The sequence below is a fragment of the Macaca mulatta genome, chromosome 14 (assembly GCF_049350105.2).
Source record: "Macaca mulatta isolate MMU2019108-1 chromosome 14, T2T-MMU8v2.0, whole genome shotgun sequence".
Classification (NCBI taxonomy): domain Eukaryota; kingdom Metazoa; phylum Chordata; class Mammalia; order Primates; family Cercopithecidae; genus Macaca; species Macaca mulatta.
In genome coordinates this window covers 111791954-111806628 of record NC_133419.1, presented here as the reverse complement: position 1 = coordinate 111806628, position 14675 = coordinate 111791954, and the positions used below count along the sequence as shown (strand labels likewise).

The following is a 14675-nucleotide window of genomic DNA, read 5'->3' as shown; positions in this document are numbered from 1 at the left end:
TATTCTAGATACAAATCACTTATCAGATATATAATTTGCAAATATTTTCTCCAATTTTGTAGATTGTCTTTTCACTCTCGATGGCATCATTTGTAGACACATCTCCTCTTGAAGTCTCAAAATCTTTATGAATATATAGTCATGCACTGCAAAATGATGTTTCAGTTGATGACAGACTGCATAGATGACAGTGGTCTCATAAGTTTATGGTATCATATATTTTACTGTACCTTTTCTATGTTTAGATATGTTTAGATACACAAACACTCACCATTGTGTTACAATTACCTACAGTATTCAGCAGTGACACTCTACAGGTTTGCAGCCTAGGAGCAACACGCTATACCATAGTGCCTAGAGTGTGTAGCAGGCTAATCCACCTAGGTTTGGGTAAGTACATTCTATGTGGTTCACACAATGACAAAAATCGCCTCTGGATGCATTTGTCAGAATGTGGTCTCAACCTTACATGATGCATGACCACGTATCACGATACACTGAATAAAAGTCAACCCCACAATTTTTTTAAGGTACTATGGGTAGAAGCTAAAACATTGCAGTTAAAAGTTGCAGGGCGGGCGTGGTGGCTCACGCCTGTAATCCCAGCTCTTTGGGAGGCTGAGGCGGGCAGATCACGAGGTCAGGAGATTAAGATCATCCTGGTTAACACGGTGAAACCCCATTTCTACTAAAAATACAAAAAAATCAGCCAGGCATGGTGGCAGGTGCCTGTAGTCCTAGCTACTCGGGAGGCTGAGGCAGGAGAACGACATGAACCTGGGAGGCAGATGTTGCAGTGAGCCGAGATCGTGCTCCAGCCTGGGTAACAGAGCGAGACTCTGTCTCAAAAAAAAAAAAAAAAAAAAATTGCCAGAAGTTGTCTGTCTTGCTAAAAGTGAGATTCAGTACTTCTTGGGGACACCCTTGCTCTTGCAGAATCAACTGAATAGGCCCTTTAGCTGCACAAATACAAGCCAAGTCCCAACTTATTGCATTGATCACAGTTTTCTTCATGATGAGGCTTTAAACAGAGAAGGTGCGTTCTTTTGGTTAGTGTAAACTCCTGGGAATGTTTTAGTCAAAGCAACAATTTTGCAGATTTGCTTTTGTTTATTTAGTGGTGGAATGGGTGGGGAAAAAGTGTTTCTTGGCGGTCTGTGCACCGTGCCTGCCCTGTGGCTCATTCTGACAGAGATGGATGGTGTTTGTGTGTTTATCTTACAGTTATGTAGGAGAGATGAGCACAGAGAAAAGAAGTCATAGGGACTGCTTTCCAAAGGAGCCTTCTGCAATTCTGGGCTTACCCAGTGTGACTTTGGGGCCCAGGTTGCAAAGTGTAGCACTGAATCAAACAGAGAGTGATTCTCCCCTCTGTGCAGACTGAAAGTGGTGTGTTGAGGGTGCTGGGGTAGCACCCTTGGAATAGATATAGATGTTTCTGCAAAGGCATCATTGGTATTCGATACAATGAGGCTCTTCGCACAGCTTTAAGATTAGCAGCCCAAGAGGAGATAGAGCAGGAGAGGATGGGAAAGAGCAGAAAAGAAGCACATGGTGTCTGAATCACAAAGTTGTGATGCATCCAGGAACAACTGAGGTTCATCTGGACAGGGGAAGTTTGAAGTTTAACCATCAAGCTGAGACATTGTAATGTGGGGTCCTGTAACTGCAGTAGTACCCACAGGTTGCCTTTATAATGAAGTGGGGCTGGATCAGAAGTCACACGCTGGCAGCCTGGTGGCCAAATGTGATTGTGGACATATTTGATTTGATCAACACAACTTTCAATTAGATTTGAATTTAAATATCTATGGTGCACATGTGTTCCTTCTTTAGTTTACCACAGACCCTACCACTCCCTATTATCTCATACCATCCTCATTCGCACATTCATGCTACCCACCAGTCCTCTGTGGCTATCTAAGTTACTGATTCCTTGATTAGTCTCTAAAATGTCCTTTCTTTTTTGACATACTGTGGTTCAGCCTGGCTTTGGTAAGAGGGTTTTGAATATCCCAGCCCAGTCTGTGGACCTACAGACTCGACCAGCAGTCCCCAATATGGGGGTGGGATACCCATTGTGGTCAATCATCAACTGTGATTCTGGGAGGTGATTGCTATTTTACCATCTTTTAATGCCATTTTGAAATGAACTGATGAACCAAGAGTGAGAAACTGTCTGGAGGAAGCCAAACTTCACACGCTTTATGAGACATGAATACCAAGCAAGCATTGCCTGACTCCGTAACATCCAAATCTGCTCCTAGGATGGGTTCTAGAACCAGTTCTTAATTTTTGCCATACACTTGAATAAATCTATGTCAGCGTGTTTTTCCTTCATGAGGTTTTAGTCACTAACCATTAAATGTATCTTTGGTGATTGATTGTATTTTAAATATCAGTGAGCAGGTGGCAATGTCATCTTTTGGGTCAAGGATGTTTTCCAAATCTCTTGGAATTTCACCACACAGAAACTGTCTATTCTGTTGGATATAGTTTGGATGTTTGTCCCCTCCAAACCTCATGTTGCAATGTGATCCCAGTGTTAGAGGCAGGGCCTGGTGGGCAGTGTTCAGGTCATGGGTGTGGACCCCTCATGAATGGCTTGGTGTCATCCTTGTGGTAATGAGGGATTCTCACTCTGTGAGTTCATGTGAGAGCTGGTTGTTTAAAGGGAGCTGGCACCTCATCCTCTCTCTCGGTCCCCTTCTCACCGTGTGACACACTTACTCCCACTTCACCTTCTGCCTTGAGGAAAAGCTTCCTGAGTCCCTCACCAGAAGCCAAGCAGATGCTGGTGCCATGTTTGTTTAGCCTACAGAACTGCAAGCCAAATAAACCTCTTTTCTTTATAAAGTGCCCAATCTCAGGTATTCCTTTATAGCAACACAAAACAGATTAACACGCTGCTTATCAGAAGGCCAATCCTGAGAGTTAAGGGAACTCATTTAGTAAGAAAATGACTTCTTTCTCTAGACATGTTAGTTCTATTCTTCTAGTGACAATATTATCAAATTACAGGTGAGTAATGCCTTATATATTTTAAAATCAACTCATGGGATTATCTCACAGGATCCTGACTTCTAGGAGATGACAGGGCAGACAGGATTGTTCTGACTTTATGCAGAAGGGAGTTGAAACACAGAGAAATTAAGAGCCTGCTCAAAGATATACAAGTAGATAAGTGTTTGAAACATAAAACTCCATGAGTTCTGTTACATAGTACATTCAAATACTTTTTTATAAAGAAAATAGCATGTACTCTAGATGCTTCTTTGTAAACAATATTTACACAAGACTCCTAATTCCTCATTGTGTGCTTTTTCTCCCTTCCTCTTTCTTCTCCTGATCTGGAAGCCCGCAGACTAGAGCAACAATTGTGATCAAGACAAAGCTGACTGAAGATACCCAAGCTCAGGTCAGTGTGCAATTTTATGATAAATTACTGAAAGGATGTTCTTAGAGAAAAGGTTAAGTGTGGCGGTGTTGAGAACCACTGGCATGTAAAAAGCATAACAAAATCAGTGTAGCATAGAAAGAAAAGACAGTCTACCATGAACTTGATCTAATAGAATCAAATCAAATAATGCCCATGGTCACACAAGCAGGATATAAGAACAGCAATCTCTGATCAAGACATTCCTGTGCAGATAAAACCTGCCCAAGGGGCTGACCATGGTTTGCATTAGCAAGGCTACACTCCCCGGGAAAGAAGTGATTTCAGGAAGTGCATCAGCTAAAAGCGTGTGAAGTTCAGAGCCAAGAGTAAGAAAACAATTAGAAACAGACATCTTCTGCTTTACCACAGCTTGACCAAAGAAAAGTGGAGATAGTTTATATAAGCAACAGGGATCCTCAAAAGAAAGAAATCTAGCTTATGAGAAAATGTTTAGGGAAAATTCAATTTTCCTAGGAAAAAGAGACTGTAGTATTTGAATGAGTCCTGTGGGTAGGCACCTTGGAAGAATCACAGCACTCTTAACAGTCTGCGCAATTACACTGGGGTTTGTCCCTCCTGCAAATGTCTACTTGAGGGAATGCGCATGAGGCAGTAGTTTGTAGACTTGAGCTTGTGTTACTGTTGTGAAACCCAGTCACTAACTCTAAATAAGGCCCTGAGAAACATTGAGAACTTGATTCTGTGGAAATATTAGCTGTTTACAGTCATGAGAGAATTGAATTCTAAGAGATTGTGCAATAAATAAACTGTCCATTACTGACAGTCACTAAGAACTATAATTAAGAGAAAAAGCTCTCATTCAGAAGAAACAAATGGCTGGACAAATAAACAGGATTCTCTTTAGTAAATTTTCTAATTTATTTTCTTAATGGCAGCTCATCGATTGAGAACCACTGTGTTAGGCCATATATATCTAAAGGGTATTGTCAAGAGGTTTCTTTTTCTGGGCAGATGTCCCCATTTTTGGTCACTCGTTTTTGCCTAGGTTTTCTCCTGTACTCTTTAGTGGATTTTTTGGCATAATGGGAGAACTGGCAGGGTAAGCCTGCCAGAGGTCTGTTTACATGAGAAGAGAACTCATTCTAACGAAGGGAGAGCTGAGAAGCAAGGGCTTAACTCAAGAACATTCTGGGTGAGTACAGGAGGGGAAGAGTGATGCTAAATGCAGCCCAGGGGTTTATCACTCAGCTGTCCAATGATTCAGCAACTCTGGATTCATATCTGAGTCCTGGGTTCAGGTAGCTCTGGTAAAAAACAGAGAAAAACCAATGAAAGATTGGTTTGCTAAAATCTCCGTGGGCTACCGAGAGCTGAAGATGTCAGCAGAATTGGTGCCAGTGGAAATAGGAGAGAGTGCCCTTGTCGCTGACAGCAGTGTCTCTGTAGTGGTGTGCGTGTGGTGTGGCATGGAGACTGACAGCAGATGCAGCGGGGACATTGATGGAATCAGCTCTTTCTGCTGGCATCAGCAGTGTCTTCCATGGTCAAGGACAGAGAATGAGGAATCCAGATGAGCCTTGCTCAGTTGGCAGCCTTAGCAGAGGCACTGGCAGGGCTGGCGGGAACCATAGCACAGCTGCTCCTTTGTCATCTGCAGCAACGGAAGTCATTATTACGGTGATCCAGAGCAGAAGAGAAAAGTCGGGGGGACGTGGGGACAGGCATGTGCCAGCCAAAGCATGAGCTTATGCCTTCCCAGAATTATTTGGGAAGAATTTCAAGGGCCTGAGCTTTCTTGAAGACTGTGAGTGAGTAGATTCTAAGAAATTCTGTTTTGTGGCTGCATTCCCATTTTAGCCACAGGGAGGTATGTGCTGGGGGACCACAGATGATACAATGAAAAGGAGAGCCTGTGTTCTCTGAGTTACAAGCCTAATTTTAGGGGTAGGATGGACCAATGGGTTCTGCAAAGGGAAGGGATGAGTGGATTTCTTAGGTTCAGGTGGTGAGCAATTTCTCCCTTCTGCTGACTGTAGGAAGGAAACAAGAGAAAAGAAGTCTGGTATAATCATTACACCAAAAAGATACATGAATTCAAATGTTTACTACAATAGCCGAGATATGAAATCAACCTAAGTGCCCATCAATGGATGATTAGATAAAGAAAATGTGGTGTATATATACAGTGAAATAATCTTAAGCCATAAATAAGAAATGAAATCCTGTCTTTGCAGCAACATGGATGAAGCTGGAGGCCACTATTTTAAGTGAAACAACTCAGAAACAGAAAAATACCACATCTTATTACTTATGAGTGAGAGTTAAATAACATATACACATGAACATAGATACACAATAATAAACAAAGGAGACTCAGAAAAGTGGGGGCGTGGGGGGGCATGATAAGACATTACTTAAAGGGTGTATTAGTTATTCGGATGATGGATACACTAAAAGCCTGGACTTCACCACTATGTAGTCTATCCATGTAGCAAAATTACACTTGTAACCCTTACATTTATACAAATAAAAAATTTTTTAAAAGAAGTCTGTAAGATATGGAATATGCAGTAATTTCAAAGCTGGGTAAGAAAAAAAAAAGGAAGGATTTGGAGTTGGGAATGGAAATAGAAATCCAAGTCACCTAAGAGCCCATTAGCTTTAGGTTCATGGAGTCAGCAAAAGGGACATGAGAAGGAGGAAGTCTGATGGGGAAGGGCAGTAAATTAGAGAGAAGACAGTCATGAAGAGAGGAAAGTCAGGCAAAGGACCTGAAGAAGGAAGTTAGGTGAAGGACTGGAAGAAGGTCTGGAGAGGAAGTAGAATGCCACAGGTAACATACTAGGCACAAGAACACATGACCTTTGTAAATTTGAATCAAGTGTGAAGAGCTCCTCAACCTGGCATACAAACTAACTGCAATTACCCAAATAAGAAGTGATTGGCCAGGCGTGGTGGCTCAAGCCTGTAATTCCAGCACTTTCAGAGGCCAAGGTGCTAGATCACTTGAGCCAGGAGTTTGAGACCAGCCTGGCCAACATGGTAAAACCCTGTTTCTCCAAAAAAATTAAATAAATAAATAAATAAATAAAATAAAATAAATAAATAAAAATTTTTCTGTTTCTGAGTTGTTTCACTTAAAATAGTGGCCTCCAGTTTCATCCATGTTGCTGCAAAGACAGGATTTCATTTCTTATTTATGGCTTAAGATTATTTCACATGGTGGCATATGCCTGTAATCCCAGCTACTTGGGAGGCTGAGGCACAAGAATCACTGAAACCCAGGAGGCAGAGGTTGCAGTGAACCAAGATCACAGATCACACCACTGCACTCCAGCTTGGGTGACAGAGTGAGACTGTGTCTCAAAAAATACAAATAATACGTAAAAGAAATGGTTGAGGCTTAAATGGGAACATAACAGAATATGGGAGGAGGAAGAGTTGAATTTGGGGAATAGGGGAAGAAGTGGCTATTGGCTTTAATGAGAACTAGGGGTCAGGAGAACTGTGTGTAATCATTGCAGGAGCTCGTTGAGGGCAGAGTTCCCATCTCAGTGATCTTTCTCATCTTAGGACTTAGCACAGAGCACATAGTAGGTGCTAAATAAATATTGTTCAACTGAAAACTTTTTATAAGGTTATATGCTTGAAATAGTATCGCCAAAGGGTGTTTGCATGTTACTTGTTTATTCTTCCTCTTTCTTTCTCTCTCTCTCTCTTTCTTTCTTTTCTTGCCAGACTCTCGCTCTGTTGCCAGGCTAGAGTGCAGTGGCATGATCTCAGCTCACTGCAACCTCCGCCTCCGGGGTTCAAGCAATTCCCCTGCCTCAGCCTCCCGAGTAGTTGGGACTACAGGCGTGTGCCACCACGCCTGGCTAATTTTTTTGTTTGTTTGTATTTTAGCAGAGACAGGGTTTCACCACATTGACCAGGATGTTCTCGATCTCCTGACCTCGTGATCCACCTGCCTGGGTCTCCCAAAGAGCTGGGATTACAGGCATGAGCCACCACACCCAGCCGTTTCCTCCTTTTTCTAAATACATTTTTTAAAAACTTATTTTTTAGTTCCAAGGTGTATGTTTCTTATTGTGTCATGAACAGATAAACATTTTGATTCTTCATACTTCTCTAGTTTTTAAAAAATACATGCTGAGGCACTTCAGCTTCCTGGTTAAATAGGCATTCCAAAATATCTGGACCTCATTGCAGAGACTGCGCTATTGGCCGATTAGCTTCCTTTTTGATATATTGTTTAGAGTTGGGGTTGGCGCGTCAATGGAATCGGCTGATGGGGCAGAAGAAATGAGTTTTGTTAATAACCTAAGATCCTTATCAATGGCCCTTCTGATCGTGGTATTGACTTCAAACTTAACCCACTTCATTACTATAGATGGAAAGCTGAGCTGGGTTAAGCACAATGAGAGACTTTTATAGATAGGATCACAACAAATGTTATTTTCCTGAGTTCTGCATGTCCTGACCTGGGGCCTGCATGGGCAAATGCATAAGGAGAGCTTTTGGAAAACTGTCTATACCTAAAATAACTGGATGGGATAGTGGGCATTGTGAAGAGAGTAGCGCTATCATGAGGAAATCTCTGGGGTGGAACTTGAGTTCTAGTTCCAACAATGCCAGTTGACCTTGAGAAAGTCACCTAACTTCCCTAGGTATCAGTTTCCTCCTCTGTCAGTGCAGTTGAAATAGATGAATCCTGAGATTCTGTTCCACTCTAAGCAGCTATTATATTTCTTGTTGCTCTCCAAATTTAGAAGACATAGTGCATTTTTATTGTTGGCTACTTACTGTTGCATTTAGCTTTATTCTAAAATGTGGGTTGACTCTAGTGAGTACTCTCAGTCAGAGGTTAGGAAGCATCAGGAAGGGGCTAGAGATGAAGAGAGAGGCTCTCTATTAAGAAGAACCCTTTCCGCAATCAATATTCTGTGTAGTATGGGAACGGGAAAAAAGATAAATGCTTTCACATGTATTTTTTTACTTATCTACATATTAAAGGATTTTAGCTAATTTAATAAAAAAGCATACATGCATATATTTTTGTTTTATTTTATTTTTAATGGAAAATAATGCTCTTTATGGGGTATAAGGCGATGTTTTGATATATGTATACATTGTGGAATGATCAAATCAGGTGAATTCACAGATCTATGCAATAATTTATTATTTATTTCTGGTGAGAATGTTTAACATCCTCTCTTTTAGCTATTTTGAAATATACAATATATTATTATTAACTAAATAGTCACCTTGCTGTGCAACAGATCACAGAACTTATTCTTCTTGTCCTACTGAAACTTTGTAACCATTGACCAACATCTCTTCTTTCCTGGTCCTCTCCCCTCCCCCAGTGTCTGGTAACCACCAGTCTACTCTCCACTTCTGTGAGTTCAACTTTTTAAGATTCCACGTATAAGTGAGATCATATAGTATTTGTCTATGTCTGGCTCATTTCACTTAACATAATGACCTCTAGGTTCATCTGTGTTATGGCAGATGACAGAATTTTCTGATTTTTAAAGGCTGAATAGTATTGCGTTGTGTATATGTAACCCATTTTAAAAACCCATTTGCTTGTTGATAGACAGGTTGTTTCCAACAGAAGCGAATAATGCTGCAATTAACATGGGCATACAGACATCTCTTCTATTTCAATTTGGGGTGGGGTATACACCCAGTAGTGGCCTTGCTTTATCATATATAATAATTCAATTTTTAGTTTTCTGAGAAAGCGCCATACTGTTTTCCAAAATGGCTGTACTAATTACTAATACCACTGACAGTATACACATACAGGTTTATATGTGTGTTCATATATACATATATATGAGATACATATATATTCCACATATATATGAGATATATATGCCATATATATATATATATTTACTAGGTGGATTATATTTAGATAAAAGAAAGAATCATTTATTCATTAAAAAATATATCCTGAGCATCAACCACATAGCAGATGCTGTGCCAGGTCTTGGGTTATAAAGTTCAAAGAGTTTCTAAAATACAAAAGAGAAAAAGTCTTCATTCTATATTTATAGTATAATAATTATACTGCAGTTGTTACTAGTTGCTAATAACCCTTATAAATAGAAGAATTAAAAAAAAAAGATGACTTTGATTTGGTTAGTGAGTTATCCTGCAAGTCTTCTGCTGAATATAAAGAAGAGAGAATGAGAAGGAGGCTTGAAGAGGGTAGAGAAAGTTGTAAACAGCCATTTATAGAAGAGGAGAGAAAACAGAGGATGTGAAACAATTTAATGAAAAGAATTAATCATACATGTTTATATGTATGTGTATATATGCGATACATACATTCCGTGTGTGTGTTATAAAGAGTGATTATGAGGTGGTGTTGAGGACAGCAATTAATTTAGAGGACTATGAATTTAGAGCAGGATTTTTATTTAATCATATTAGAAGTGGAGAAGTTAAATGGTAAGACAGGTAGAGGAGAATTAATTAGGACTGGTTGCAAGTAAAAGAAAAGCCAACCCAATTTAGCTTAAATAGGGGATACATTAGCTAAAGAACTGAAACATCCAAGAGTCCAGATGTCTAAATAAAATTTGGTACAGGTGTTCAAATGATGTCATTAGGACTGATTTTGCTCATCTGCCTTTTCTAGATTAGTTCCATTCTGAAACAGGCAGTAATAAGACGCCTTACTCTTCCTGATCACTCAAGCAAAAGTCCTGGCATTTGCTCTGACTGGGCCTGATGGCTTGAGTTATTCCTGTACCTATCTCTGTGGCAACATATTGATAGTCTTGAGCCCCATCACATGTTCTACCTGTGGCATCATGGACTAGGTGGTAGAAAGAGTGGCTCCAAGGAGAATTTGAAGAACTGTCATTACGGGAAAGGTAAATAGGCACTACGCAGCAAAAACCACAGAGCCTTTCTCCGAGATTTTTCAATGTGACGGTGCTTTAAGGAAAGACCCAGGGGTTAGGGTTTCCAAGAAATGGATAATTCGATGATTAATGTGGGGGGTTATGGGTCTGTCTCGGATGGGAAACAAAGCGAGAGAAGGTGAGGTGACATTGAGACGTGAAGCCAGCTGACCTTCTGGGTCGGGAGGGGACTTTGAGAACTTTTCTGTCTAGCTAAAGGATTATAAATGCACCAATCAGTGCTCTGTGTCTAGCTAAAGGATTGTAAATGCACCAATCAGCGCTCTCTGTCTAGTTAATCTGGTGGAGACTTGGTGAACTTTTCTGTCTAGCTAAAGGATTGTAAATGTACCAATCAGCACTCTGTCTAGCTAAAGGTTTGTAAATGCACTAATCAGCACTCTGTCAAAACGGACCAATCAACACTCTGTAAAATGGACCAATCAGCACTCTGTAAAATGGACCAATCAGCAGGATGTGGGTGGGGCCAAATAAGGGAATAAAAGCAGGCCACCGGAACCAGCCCGGGCAACTGGGTCGCATCCCCTTTGTGGAAGGTTTGTGCTTTTGCTCTTTACATTAAATCTTGCTGCTGCTGTTCACTCTTTGGGTCTACACTACCTTTATGAGCCGAAACACTCACCAGCTAAGGACTGCAGCTTCACTCCTGAAGCCAGCCAGACCACGAACCCACCCTGGAGGAACGAACAACTCTGGACGCCACTTTCCGCCACCTTTAAGAGCTGTAACACTTACTGTGCGAAGGTCTGCAGCTTCACTCTTGAAGTCAGCGAGACCACGAACCCCCCGTGAGGAATGAACAACTCTGGATGCACCACCTTTAAGAACTGTAACACTCACTGCAAAGGTCTGCACCTTCACTCCTGGAGTCAGCCAGACCACGAACATCTGAAGGAAAAAACTCCGAACACACCATCTTTAAGAACTGTAACACTCACCGCGAGGGTCCACGGCTTCATTCTCAAAGTTAGCGAGACCAAGAACCCACTGGAAGGTACCAGTTCTGGACACAATGTCAAGATGGGAGGTCCCTGTGATGCTGAAGAATGCTCATATTGGAATTAAGAGAGTAAGGATGGTGTGACTATTGGAGGTAAAATTATAAAGGAGAGGCAGTTTTTCAAGAATGTGATTGTGGGAGTAGTCTAACCCGTGATGGTTCTAGAAATCAGTGCCTGAAACAAGGGCTTGTGTTTAGATGGTTTATTTGGGGATGTGATCCTAGGGAATTGGAGTGAGAGGCTGGGGAGAGTTAACAGGAGAGGTGGGAAATCAATGCAAGAGTATTTTAGTAAACTAGTTATTACCGTGGTGCTTGAACCTTCTGGGATCTTCTAAGGAGCGTGTACCCTGTGTCTCAAAATAGGTCCAGCTGAAGAACAAAAGAGAGAAGAATTAATCCAAAAGGTACAACTCCTATTTGTCAAGTGGTTGCCTCTTGGAGTGTTAACTCCTCTTCATTTCTGGATTGTGCATGAATGGAGCCAGTAGTATTTCCTGAGGTATCCTTCAAAGAAGCCTGTGGTGCTTATTTGAGGGAAGGCATTGTCAATGAAAAGTGGGTTAAAGCCTATCTGGAACTGATTGTTATACCTGTGCCTAGAATCAAAGGTAAGAACAAGAGCAGGTTAAGACCATGAACAAAAGGCAATCGAGAATAGTCTACACCCTTACACTGTTCACCATACAGATTTCTTAGCCTTCCACTAAGCCCAATTCATTGGTGGCCAGTTCACAATCTCTACAAATAATTTAATGTAGGTGAATCAGTGGAACCAGCTTAATTCCAACAAGTGCTAAGGCTGTATTACAGGGTCTCCTCCAATGTCAATCTTCCCCCTCAGCCAGTGGTTCAGCTGGGGGAGTTTGCTTGCCAGATGGGACAACCCAGACCTCCATCTCCAAGATGTCTGAGTCCTTAGGTTGCTTTGGCACTTTGGGGCTTTGGATGCTGTAATTGTCTGTTTATTACTATTGCTGGGTATGGAATACTGGGCACGGATTCACCATAAAGAGTCTCTTGAGTTCTCTGCCTCCGTTGTGTTGTAGAATCCTAGCTTCTCAAGGTAACCAGAGTTGACGACCTTCACCTCAATATTCTTTACTTTGCATATTGATCCACCAGTATGAGGAGCCCAAAGAGAACAGGTGGGGGTCATAACTTGGGATCTTTAAACATCTGTTAGTGGAAAGGTCCCTTCCCATCTCACCCCCTGACCCCATCAACCAGGACATCTAGTCTAGCAGAATCCAAGTGTGTGGATATAGGAAGCAATCCCCTAAGTGGGTCTATGACAGCGATGATAGAAAGGGTTAATCTTACATTCGTCTCTTGGTTTTGTCGCATGTGCATTCCAGCTGTTGGGTACTCAGCACCATACACAAACTATTATGCATATACGTACATCATCTTGGAGAAGAGCACTCAAACACCGCCAGTAACCATCCTAGAGCCAATGTCTTAGCTAAGCCTATAATAGGCTATTTCACTATTCTAGGCTAGCTGTGGACTAGTTGTGAACTAGTTGCATTCCTAGTTTCAGGTATTTCTTTATAGCAATGCAAGAATGGCGTAACACAGGATCCGTATTTCTATGTCACCTACCTCTGTTCACTTCATACCTATGTCCTTACAGGGGGTTCTCTATGACCATCTCCTCAAAAATATTGGGGCTTATTATGTAGGTGCTAGCCCAAAGTGAACTGCTACTACAGTTTAGCTGGACTCAGAGGTGACCCACATAGGTAGTACCAGAGGAAAATCCTGTCAAGGGGCATAGTTGCAAGCAGTGAATTTGATCGTTTACTTTGTGTTGAGGGTTAAGTGATCTGAGGTTGGGATGAACACAGAAAACGACTTTTTTTGGGTGATTAGAGTCTGGAAGAAGCAAGATTAAAATATAAAAGACGTGGAATTCTGGGGGTGAGACATGGATGAGCAATGGGAGGGAGAACAAAGCAGGCATGTCTGTGTTGCCTCACATTAATGCCCACCAGAGAAGAGGCACTCAACAACAAGGCAAAGAGGGCAACGTGTCATGCGGATATCAGGCAGGCTCTCTCCTCAGCCACCCCAGTGCTTGAAAAATGAGCCATTTATGGATGGAGGCTATGCCCAACAGCATAGACTCCCTCTTACCAAGGCTGGTCTAGCCACTGCCACAGCTGAGTGCCCAAACTGTCAGCAGGAGAGACTCTACTAAACTCTTCACGTGGCATCATCACATGAGGAAACCAATCAGCCACTGGGAGCAGGTTGATTACATCATAGCCCTTTTACCCTACAAAGGGGTAGTAATTACTCCTTATGGAACTGATAACACCTACTCTGGATATGGGTTCATACTGCCTGCCCTCCATAGCTCTCCCAGCACTACACCTAAGGACTTGCAGGATGCCTAACTTACCAGCATGGGATCTTGCATAACATTGGTTCAGACCAATGGACCTAATTTTTGGCAAAGAGTGTATAACAATGGGTGTGTGATCATGGGATACTGTTTTACCATGAACCGCATCACCATCAAAACAGAATGGTATGAGCATAAGGACAGATATATAAACCAATGGAACAGATGTGTGAGCCCAGAAATAAAATCATCAATATTCAGTAAATGGATTTTCAGCATGGATTTCAAGAATACACAACGAGGAAAGAACAGTCCCTTCAACAAATGATCTGAGGGACACTGTATATATACATGCAAAAGAATAAAACTGTAGCCTTATCTTACACTATACACAAATGTCAACTCAAAATCGATTGAAGACTTAAAGGTAAGACTTGAAACTGGATTGGTGATTACCAGGGGTAATTTATGTAGAAAAGAGGTTTAATTAGCTCATGACTCTGCAGGCTATACAGGAAACATGGCACCGGCACCTGCTCAGTTTATGGGGTGGCTTCAGGGAACTTTTATTCAGGGAGGAAGGTGAAGCAAGAGTATGCGTGGCACATGGTGAGAGAGGGAGCAAGGAGGTTGGTGTGGGGGGATGCCATACACTTTCAAACCACCAGATCTCATGAGAGCCCACTCGCTATTGCAAGGACAGCACCAAACCGGGAGGAATCTGCCCCATGACCCAACACCTCCCACCAGGCCCCACCTCCAACATTGGGGATTACATTTCAACCTGAGATATGGGGAGGGACAAATATCTAAACTGTATCAGGTCTACTCGCTTGAAATTCTTAATTTGTGCTTCTTGGACTGCTGCTATGGTTTGGCTGTGTCCCCACCCAAATCTCATCTTGAATTTTAGTTCCTATAATCCCCATGTGTTGTGGGAGGGACCCAGTGGGGGGGTAATTGAATAATGGGGGCAGTTATCTC

At 41.8% G+C, this 14675-nt stretch overlaps 1 long non-coding RNA gene across 1 annotated transcript in view; it reads left to right on the top strand.

Moving 5' to 3' along the window:
* Nucleotides 1-14675, top strand: part of LOC144334455 (uncharacterized) — an 88841-nt gene that overhangs the window by 38434 nt on the left and 35732 nt on the right. The window contains exon 2 of the long non-coding RNA XR_013404277.1: nt 3358-3418. This is a non-coding gene — a long non-coding RNA (uncharacterized LOC144334455). The remainder of the gene's footprint in view (nt 1-3357; nt 3419-14675) is intronic.